The sequence below is a fragment of the Mustela nivalis genome (assembly GCF_964662115.1).
Source record: "Mustela nivalis genome assembly, chromosome: 7".
Lineage (NCBI taxonomy): Eukaryota > Metazoa > Chordata > Mammalia > Carnivora > Mustelidae > Mustela > Mustela nivalis.
This window is the reverse complement of record NC_139026.1, coordinates 6,794,370-6,803,274: the sequence shown is the minus strand read 5'-3', so window position 1 is coordinate 6,803,274 and position 8,905 is coordinate 6,794,370.

Genomic DNA, 8,905 nt, shown 5'->3' with positions numbered 1-8,905 from the left:
CAACCGTCCCTCAGCCTTTGCCGGGCACTTTGGCTCGTGTATCAGGACAGAGTTTGGACTCTGCCAGAAGTGTCTTGTGAGAAGTGAGTATGGTCTCTGGGTTCAGCTGCCGGATTCCTAGGATCCCCCTCAGGGCCTCTGTGATTCACCTTGACCTGAGGGAACCCCCAGGGTCTGCCCATCAGGCTCTTACCCTTCTTCTACAGGGGTGAGGAGCCACTTGCTAATACCAGCTGTGTTTTGCTTGCCGGAGCTCAGTTTCCTCACCTATAAAATCGGGGAGATAAAACCTGCCTGCGGGTTGCTACAGGGATTCAGGGAAATGTGGGTAAAGCTCCTGGCACACAGGAAGCCCTCCGTACGTTGGCGTTATGGCTGCTGCTTCATGTGGTTAATTACAGCCCAGGACTCCCCCAGCAAGTCCTTCCTGGGTCAGAGAAATGTCTTAAATGCCCTCTGTGCATCTGAGCCCGAAGAACTGGGTGCCATCTTTCAGCTGAAGGTCTGAGTTTCAGAGAGTCTGCGACCTGCCTGAGGTCACAGCCGCAGGGGGCAGGGCCAGCATTTGCCGGGCACGGTACCCTTGCAGAACTTAGCTCAAGTGACCACAGCCGGGAGTGGCCTGGGGAGACTCAGGCAGACGTTAGGGAGGGATTGTGGAGGCCTTCGCAGGGAGCCAGGCCCCCTCCTCTCCCTCCCAGACAAGCTGGTCCCCTCCTCGCCCAAGGGGGCAGGTCAGGATGTACGGGACGAGCCCTTTGCTCAGGCCAGGCCGCTCCCCGCCCCCAGTCGGCCGGCTGCCCGCGCCCTCTGCCAGCTACTGTTCCCTGTCGGCCAGCCAAGCCGTGAAGCAGTCCAGGACTTTGTGTCCAGAGAGAGGGCCAAGCAGGCCCCCCTACCGGTGGCCGATGACCTCCTGCTCTGCCCCTCCGGGCCTCAGGCCAGCCTGGCCTGTCCCGCTCTGTGCCCGCGTGAGCTGGGCCCGACCCTGTAGCCACCCTGTCCGGCTAAGGAAGCTGAGCTGCAGAGGGAGGCCCGATTCTGGCAAAGCCACGGGAGCCCGCTGAGGCTGCCCCGCTTGGAGCGGGAAGGGGCTGACGGGCAGCAGCAACTGGGTGGGGGCAGGGCAGTCCCCGAGGGGCAGGACGCACAGGGGACCGACCCCTCTGGTTTTAGCCGAAATGCCACCCCCCGCCCCTCCCCTAGCTCAGAGCCCCTTTCCCTCACTTTCCTCCACCTAGTGTTCCTACCTTGTCCCGTGTTTTGTTTCCCTGAGGAAATCTCTCTACAAGCTTCTCGTTTGTGTATTGGATATTGTTGATCTTTTTTTTTTTTAAGATTTTTAAAAAAATTTATTTGACAGGGACACCTGGGTGGCTCAGTTGGTTGAGCAGCTGCCTTCGGCTCAGGTCATGATCCCAGCGTCCTGGGATCGAGTCCCACATCGGGCTCCTTGCTCGACAGGGAGCCTGCTTCTCCCTCTGCCTCTGCCTGCCATTCTGTCTGCCTGTGCTCTCTCTCTCTCTCTGACAAATCAATAAAATCTTAAAAAAAAAAAAATTTATTTGACAGAGGGAGAGAGATCACAAGTAGGCAGAGAGGGAGGCAGAGAGAGAGAGGAGGACGCAGGCTCCCAGCCGAGCAGAGAGCTGGATGCGGGGCTCGATCCCAGGACCCTGAGGTCATGACCTCAGAGGCTTAACCCACTGAGCCCTCCTGGCGCCCCATGGGTATTGTTGATCTTGCCCTAGAGACTTGGAGCCTGGTGAGGGCAGGCACTTTGTTGTCCTCGCTGCCTCTCCAGGGCCAAGAACACAGGGTTTTGCACGTAGTAGGTCAACCTATATTTGTGGAATGGACAATCAAGTATTGGCTGTGCCCTTTAGTCACCAGAATAAAAAAGAATATATCCATTACCCCCCAAAGTTTCCTTGTTCCCACTTTTTTTTTTTATTTAAAGATTTTTATTTATTTATTTGACAGAGAGAAATCACAAGTAGGCAGAGAGGCAGGCAGAGAGAGAGAGAGGAGGAAGCAGGCTCCCTGCTGAGCAGAGAGCCCGATGCGGGACTCGATCCCAGGACCCTGAGATCATGACCTGAGCCGAAGGCAGCGGCTTAACCACTGAGCCACCCAGGCGCCCTCCTTGTTCCCACTTTTAATTCCTTTCTCCGTTCTCTTGCCCCTCCTCTTCTCCTGTCCCAGGCAACTACTAATCTGCATTCTGTTACTACATGATTAGTTTGCATTTTCTACAATTTTCTATAAATGGATTTAAATAATATGTTGGTTTCGTTTGTTTGTTTTGGTCTGACTTCACTCATTTTAATATTTTGAGATTCATTCATATTGTGTGTATCAGAAGCTCATTTCTTTTTGTTGTCGTGGAGTGTTCCACAAAGCGATGTCCTGTGTTTTTTTGACCCTAACCCCTTAAAGGACATGTGGGTTGTTTCCCGTCTGGGACTAATGCGTAAAGCTGCTGTGAGCAGTCGTGTGCAAGTCTTTCTACGGACATTCATGTTTCTTACAGGCAAATAATTAGGAATAGAATGGCTAGATCCCATTGTGTGTTAAACTTCTAAAGAATCTTCCAAATTATTCTGAATTACTCTACAAAGTCTTTGTAACATTTTGCATTCCCACCAGCAGTGCATGAAAGTAACTAATTCCTCCACATCTTTGTTAACACTTGGTATTGTCAGTCTTTTAAATTTTAGCTGCTTTAATAGGTGTGTTTACTGTGGTGTTAGTTTGCATTTTTCTAATGACTGTTGAACAATTTTTCATGTGTCTATGTACCATTCATATAACCTTTTAAAAGATTTTACTTATTTATTTAGAAAAAGAGAGACCGTGGGAGGGGCAGGGGGGATAGGGAGAGATCTTCTCTATTTTTTTTTTTTTTTAAGATTTTTTTATTTTAGGAACACTAGGGTGGCTCAGTTGGCTAAGTGTCTGCCTTAGGTTTGTGTCATGATCCCAGGATCCTGGGATCAAGTCCCACATCAGGCTCCTTGCTCAGCGGGGAGCCTGCTTCTTTCTCCCTCTGCCTGCTGCTCCCCCTGCTTGTGTGCTCTGTCTCTCCAAATTTAAGAAAAAAAAAAATTCTTTTTTTTCTTTAATTTTATCTGAGAGAGAGAAAGAGCCGGGGGAGAGGCAGAGGAACAGGGAAAGAATCTCAAGCAGACTCCACAGTGAGCGCAGAGCCCAACAAGGGGCTTGATCTCATGACCCTGAGAACATGACCTGAGCTGAAACCAAGAGTTCGTTGCTCAACCAGCTGGGCCACCCACGCCCCCCTAGGGAGAGAGAGAGATCTTAAGAAGACTCCAAGCCGAGCATGGAGCCTGACATGGGGCTCGATACCACTATCTGAGATCGTCTGAGCTGAAATCAAGACTTGGGCGCCCAACTGACGGAGCCCCCCATTCATGTTTCTTTTCTGTGAAGTATCTGTTCAGATCTTTTGCCCAGTTTTGTATTGTGGTGTTATAATTGAGAGGTGTTTAGTTTTGTTATTTATTTTCTTTTTCTTTTTTATTTTTTTAAAGATTTTATTTATTTATTTGAGAGAGACACACACATACAGTGAGAGAGGGCACACAAGCAAGGCGAGTGGGAGAGGGAGGAGCAGGCTTCTCGCTGGGCAGGAAACCAGATGTGGAGCTTGATCCCAGGATCCTGGGACCATGACCTGAGCCCAAGGACTGAGCTGCCCAGGCACCCCTTGTTTTTTATTTTATTTTTTTAAGTGATTTTTTTTTTTTTAAGATTTTATTTATTTATTTGACAGAGAGAAATCACAAGTAGATGGAGAGGCAGGCAGAGAGAGAGAGAGGGAAGCAGGCTCTCTGCTGAGCAGAGAGCCCGATGTGGGACTCGATCCCAGGACTCTGAGATCATGACCTGAGCTGAAGGCAGCGGCTTAACCCACTGAACCACCCAGGCGCCCTTAAGTGATTTTTTTTTAAAAGATTTTATTTATTTGTTTGTTAGAGAGCAAGCACAAGTGGGGAAGCGGCAGGCAGAGGGAAAAGCAGGCTCCCTGCTGAGCAAGGAGCCCAATGCAGGATTTGATCCCAGCACTCTGGGATCCTGACCTGAGCCTGAGAGAGACACTTAACCAACTGAGCCACTCAGGCATTCCTGTTTTGTTTTGACCTATAAAATTATATTAGTTTCAGGTGTATAACATCATGATTTGATATTTGTATATATTGCAAAATGATATAATTGAGTTTTGAAAGTTCTTTATAGATTCTGTATAAAACACCTTTATAAGGGTCGCCTGGGTGGCTCAGTGGGTTAAACCTCTGCCTTCGGCTCAGGTCCTGGGATCGAGCACCCCATTGGGCTCTCTGCTCAGCGGGGAGCCTGCCTCCTTCTCTCTCTGCCTGCCTTTCTGCCTACTTGTGATCTCTCTCTCTGTCAAATAAATAAATAAAACCTTTTAAAAAATAAAAATAAATAAAACACTTTTATCAGATACATATAACTTGAAAATATTTTCTTCCAGTCTGTGGCTTGTCTTTTTGTTCTCTTAACCAGTGTCTAAGGGAGATTTCTTTTTTATTTTGATGAAGTTCAGTGTACCAGTATTTTCTTTCTTTCTTTCTTTTTTTTTTTAAGATTTTATTTATTTATATGACAGACAGAGATCACAAGGAGGCAGAGAGGCAGGCAGAGAGAGGAGGAAGAGGCTCCATGCTGAGCAGAGAGCCCGATGTGGGGCTCGATCCCAGGACCCTGAGATCATGACCTGAGCGGAAGGCAGAGGCTTTAACCCACTGAGCCACCAGGCACCCACAGTTTTTTCTTTTATGGATCATTTTTCAGGAGTCAGAGCTCAGACCTCTCTGCCTAACTCAAGATCACAAAGATTTTCTCTTCTGTTTTCTTTGAGGTGGTTTTAGTTTTAGTTGCATATTTCTGCCTTTGGCATATCTCCGTGACTTCTCGAAGGGGATCCTCTGCACTTGCTGTGTCCTTGGCTCTCACTTCTCTTCTGAGCCTTGTTCCTCTCCTCACCTCCCCAGCCTGGAGCCCCCCAGTGCTCACTCTGGGTGTCATCTTAACCAGTCCACACCGGAGCACTTGGCCCGTATCTTGTGCCATAACTTCTCACTCACCAGCTTCTGCCAACCCTCTGAAGGGCCTTGCCGGGCTGGAGCCTCCTCTGGGCACTTGGGTCTCCCTGGGCTTCCTTCTGGCATGAACCTGATCAAGGGGTTGAAGTCATAATGACCAGGTCTGTCTTCCATCACCAGACATATCCCCCCACCTCCTCTGGCAAGCCCATGCCGGGCCTTTCATCCGTGTCCAGCTCAGAGGCTGGCACGAAGGATGGGCTCCGGGAAGGTTTGTTGATGGAGTGAGAGAACAGTGTCTCACTCTCTCTGCTAGATACAGATGGGGCAACCTGGGGGCGAGAGACTTAAATTTCATATATATTTTTAAAGATTTTATTTATTTGACAGAGAGATCACAAGGAGGCAGAGAGGCAGGCAGAGAGAGGGGGAAAGCAGGCCCCTTGCTGAGCAGAGAGCCCGATGTGGGGCTCAATCCCAGGTCCCTGAGACCACAACCTGAACTGAAGGCAGAGGCTTAACCCACTGAGCCACCCAGGCGCCCCAAATCTCATATTTAAGATAATATCCCAACTCCCCATCTGGGCTCCAGGGCCCGTGGGGTGGCCCTGAGGACCTCTTGACCTGATCTTGAGCTACTTGGCCTTGCATACTGCTGGCCTTTTGGTTCCCTAAAGGAAAGGCCTGTTTCTGCCTCGCGCTGGGAAGGGGCTGACCTCTCTTTGGCTCACTCTGCTAATCCTCTTGTAATTCAAATCTTAGGTTGAGAGCTCCCTGCTGGGGAAGGCCCCTTTTTCCCCTGACCAATCTAAAGGTCACTAGCTACCATTGCTGGCTGGGATTGTCTTCATGGCCTGTCCTCAAGGTCTGACATTTTCTCATTTATTTGTGGTTAATAGAATATGGTCTTTGGGGGAGCAGGGATTGATCCCCTGCTGTTCTCCCTTATTTCCCTCATTCTGGGAACAGTGTCCAGCATGTCTGTGGGCTCCATGTTGTGTGGTGAATAGTGGATGTTGAGTAGAGCCCATCAGGGCAGAGGCAGCCAGAGGACCCGGTTGTCTGAGTGGCGGTCCTGGGCCTCTTCCCCGCAGCCGTTCTCCTTGCTCAGCCTGCCACATCCCAGCAGTATTCTGATTGGGTCCTTGTGCCTTGCACAGGGGTTGGGGGTGTTTCAGCCAGTAGCCGTGTGGTCCTGGCCAGGACCTAGCCCATTACTCTCCCCGCCCCCCCTCCTTGGGAAAGGTGCTACAGCACAGGGTCCTCATTACATCTTGGGAGCCACTGTGACAGGAAGAGGTGTTGGCCCAGGGGGTGGTTTAGCTGGCCAGCCCCCCCCGCCACAGCTATCCCTTGTTGTACAAGTGGGACAGATGTCAAGAGGGAAGAGAGGTATTCAGGGTTACACAGGACCAGGAGCCCACTTCTCCTGCTGGCAGGGACATCCCCCAAATTAAAAACCGGGAGATCAGTAAGTTCCTATAGCCCAGGGGCTTGGAGACTTCCCAGCTGGTTCCAGCCTGTCCTTTGGCCCTGCCCAGGAAGGACTTGGCCAAACTGGCCAGGCCCAAGGGGAGGAGGAGGGAGGGTGAGAGTGTGCCCCTCCGCCCCTGACTCACTCAGAGGACCAGCCAGTGGCATCCCCTTGGCCTGCGGGCAGGCCCTGAGTCAGGCAGGCGGTGACCCACCAAGCAGGGTTCTCCTGCCGCCATGACTCACACCAACCCGCCCGTCTGCTCTCCAGAGGGAAACTGCCAGGAGGTTTCGGGACGCGGGTCGAGGACCGGTCCCATCCCAAGGCCCAAGGCTGGGCCCCTGCAGGGGACAAGAGGCAATGAGCATACTTTGTGGCACTGGGTCGGGGGCAGTGCTGGGGGACAAGCCGCTTCCCACCTTGGCAGAGGGCGGAGCAGCGGCCAGCCTAGTCCCTGCTCCGAGGATGGAGTTTCCTTTTGCTGCCTAGCCTGGGCCTGCTGCGGCGGGGTTGGGTTTCGGCGTGTTTGCTGATGCGCGGAGGCCTCTGGGAGCCGGCGGGCGGGTGGTGTCTGAGGATAGACAGGAACCGCCCTGGTAAAGGTGACACTTGTTCACTCTGGGCTGGTTGCTGTGCACAGCGTTTTCCACTCCTTGTTTCATTATTTTCACAAGTAGTGCAATTATTATCCCCGTTTTAGAAGGGAGGGACAGAGGATCCAGAATAGGTGAAGTGGTTTGCTTGAGGTGGGATTGGAGCCCGCGTCTTCTCAGGGTGTAGAGGAGTCTCCCCCACGATGGCTCCCCTTGGGGGGCGCCTGGCTAACCTGTGCTCTAACTCCTGATCCCCGGGTCCTCAGGCCCCCCGTGCACGCCTGTTCTGTAATGGCCATCTCACCTGTGCTCCCAGGGCAGACCGGGGTGTTCATGATTTGTCGAGTGAGTAAATTGAGACTTTTTCCTGAGGAGCGGAGTCTACTAGAATGCTCTTTCTTCCTCTGGTAGGGCGAGGGCCTCTCAGGGCAGAGCTCTCCAGAACGTGCACAGGGAGTGGGAATGGGTCCCCTTGGGCACCTGTTGTGACAGGACCTGTGCTGGGTACTTCGTTTCTGTTGGCGTAAGTAAGAGCCAGAGTGAGCCGGGCCCTGGGCCCCACAGGTAGGCTGGCAGCCTGTCCACAGGGTCACAGGGACAGGCTACGCTTCTCCCTCGCAGGACAGGGGAAGGGGAGAACCCTGGGAGTGGCCTTACGTGCATCAGACAGAGGCTTGGGCATCCTGGGCAGGGGACTCCTTCTGCTTGATGTGCTCCGTGGGGAAGTGGCTTACGGTGGGGGGTAGGGGGGCCAAGCTTCAAGAGCTCCTGGGACCCTGTGCAGAGGTTGGAGGCCTGGCCTGAGAGCTTCTAGGCCTCGTTCACACTCCTGTCTGGGAAGGGGTCAGTGTTGGCCTGTTTGGGAAATGAGAGCCACTGACGGCCCAGAAGAGCCACCAGCCCCCTGTGCCAGGCTGGGGGTGGCAAGGCAGCCCTCCCACCCCCTCCAGGGCAGCGGCACTCTTTCCCAGCAGCTGCCACCGCTCTGTAGGTGAGAATGTTCCATCCGAAAGCTCAGCTTCCCCAGTTAGTCTTGTGCATCCAGACTTGGAGCCCTGTTCTCAGTTGTAGGCCAGAGGGAACACCTCTGTCACCAGGTTGCCATGGGGGAAAGGAGATTCCTTGAATCCCTGGCCGCCCTCTTCAACCTGGGGGCCCGCAGGGCTGATGTGAACCATGGCCAGGGATAAGGTACCCCTGAGTAGTTTCCCCAGTGATGGGCCCTGCAAGAGGCAGGCGGCTGAGCTCTTCCCCAACCCCACGCAGGCCCTCCTGCCCCTATGGCAGTTCTGCAATTGCCTGGCCTAGAGAAGGGCCGAGAATCCAAGCCCAAGGGTTTGGGGACAGAACCTGATTTGGGTGGGCTCTTCTCGTCCTTACCCACTTCCGAGGGGGTAGCCGTCTGGGGGAGGTAAAACCCTAGATGTAGAGCAGGAGGGAGGCTGGTCCCTCCCTCGGCCTCCCAAGAACAGGCCATTCCTAAAAAAGCCAGGAAGAGATCGCAAGGCTTGGCTCCGGTACTGGCTCCCCAGCCTATCAGCAGAGGGAGCTTGGGCAGGTCCCAACCTCGGGGAACCGGTTTCCAGGGTGGAAAGGAACCCCTCCAAGTGGGGACTCTGTGTCCTGGGATGACACGATAGGGGGTAAAAGAGGCCCAGGGCACCCCCAGGCGGGAGGTGTGGACGACCAACGGTCTCTGGAAGCTGACAGGGGCCCCAAGTCAAACCAGCCGGGAGCAGGCAGCAGGC